Below are 2149 nucleotides of genomic sequence, written 5' to 3' on the forward strand. Positions count from 1 at the left end.
CTCCTCTCCCCTCCCCTCCCCTCTCCTCTCCTCTCTTCTTTTCTCTCTCTCCTCTTCCTCTACACACACACACACACACACCCTTTAGAGTCTTTTTTATTGTTGTTTTTCAAAACACAGTTTCTCTGTGTAGCTTTGGCAGTCCTGGAACTCACTCTGTAGACCAGGCTGGCCTCCAATTCACAGAGATCCGCCTGCCTCTGCCTCCTGAGCACTAGGTTTAAAGGCAGGACTGTCGCCACCACGCAGTTCCTTTAGTGTTTTTAATAAAGATCTCTTTAAGGCCAAGAGAGACTGTGTGGCAGTTTCTCCTCTAACCTTTGTGTGAGGCTGCCCCCACAATCAGAAGTTGGGGGGGCAGAGAAAGGGTGCTTTAAGAGGGCCTTTACTGAGAAACCATAAGTAAAAACAAAAACAAAACAAAAAAAAGAGGCCAGAATTGTTTCTAAGTTGCTATAGAAACCAGGTTTCCTCTTCCTGGTAGGAAGGGAGGAGTGCCTGAGTCCTCTCTCCTTCCACCAATCCTGAAGGTTGTACCGGCAGAGCTTGCCAAGGCCTGAGGAAGGCTCATCTTGGAGGACAAGTCAACCATTCCCCTCAACTGGCCCACCAATTCAGAGTCCTTTGACCCCCACTTTCCCTACCTTCCCACCCCAATATTCAGTCAAAAGCTTTTTTTTCCCCTCTGGTGCCTTGTCCTCTGTGGGGACCTGTTGCTTAGCAACCACTACTGCCTTCTACCTAATAACTCACAGGGACTGAGAGATATAATATCTGTCTCTATATTCAGTTCCTCTCCCCTGTCTATTTATATTTAATAACTGAAGCACTGTCTTGGGTTCCCTTGGCACCTGTTTTAGAGGGCTCTTAGAAGGATCAGGCCTGTGGAAGGTTACACCTGAGGAAGAACAGGGAAGAGTAGGAAAAAGAAGGAAGCTGTGGGCCGTGTTCTCCTACAGTATGGTTGGAGAAAGGAAAAGAGTTAGCCAGTGCTGTGGGAAGGACGCATCTGATCTTAGGGTCGCTGCTAAGACCTAGAGCGCATCCTGGCAGGCAGCGTCCCGAGGCTGGCACCTCCTCACTTTCTACCCTGACCCTCACTATTGGTTCCTGACCATTTCCAGTCCATGTCTCTCACATTTCTTCCTTTGTTGTTTTTGTTTTCGAGACAGGGTTTCTCTGTGCAGCCCTGACCATCCTGGAATGCACTCTGTAGACCAGGCTGGTCTTGAACTCAGAGGTTCACCTGCTTCTGTCAACCGCATGCAGGGATTAAAGGCCTGTGCCGCTCACCCAGCGGCGTCTCTAAATCTGAGAGACTCTAGTGTCTGGATGTTGGTGTGTCAGAGGTGTCATACTGCAGGAAGTCCTTCAAGGGCCCTGGGTATCACCCAAAGGTTTCTTTTTTTTTTTCTTTTCTTTTCTTTTTTGTTTTTGTTTTTGTTTTTCGAGACAGGGTTTTTCTATAGCTTTGGAGCCTGTCCTGGAACTAGCTCTTGTAGACCAGGCTGGCCTTGAACTCACAGAGATCACCGAAAATGAGGCTCAAGGTAGGCTTACATTAGAAATCAGACCTGGGAATGCTGGTGTACACCTCTAATCCTAGCACTCAAGAGGCTGAGACAGGTAGACCGCTGTGAGGGCTAGGCTATCTGGACGGTGAAATGAATACCAGGCCAGTCAGACTTACATAGCAAAACCCTGTCTCCAAAAGGAGTTAAGAGGCCAAGGTTTGAGTTCACCTATTCTTACTTTCCTATGTTCTGGGTTATTCTACTTATCCTTTTAAGCCTATTATTGCTAAATCTGTACACCACTTACGGTCACAGAATTTCCCTTGTTAGACCTTAGTAGAACCAGTTAAAGCGATACGTGAAAGGGAACACCCTGAAAGGGAACAAATTTAACTTAAGTATTATTATTTTTTTATTGAAAATATTTCTGCCTTCTCCCCGCCTCCCATTTCCCTCCCCCTGCCCCCACTACTCCCCTTTCCCCCCATTCCTCTCCCCCTCCCCCCATTCCTTTCCCCCTCCCTCTCCAGTCCAAAGAGCAGTCAGGGTGGTCAGGGTTCCCTGCCATGTGGGAAGTCCAAGGTCCTCCCCCCTCCATTCAGGTCTAGGAAGGTGAACATCCAAACAGGCTAGGT

This window comes from Alexandromys fortis, unplaced genomic scaffold, assembly GCF_014885135.2.
Source record: "Alexandromys fortis isolate MF-2015 unplaced genomic scaffold, M_Fortis_MF-2015_v1.1 scaffold_31, whole genome shotgun sequence".
Classification (NCBI taxonomy): Eukaryota; Metazoa; Chordata; class Mammalia; order Rodentia; family Cricetidae; genus Alexandromys; species Alexandromys fortis.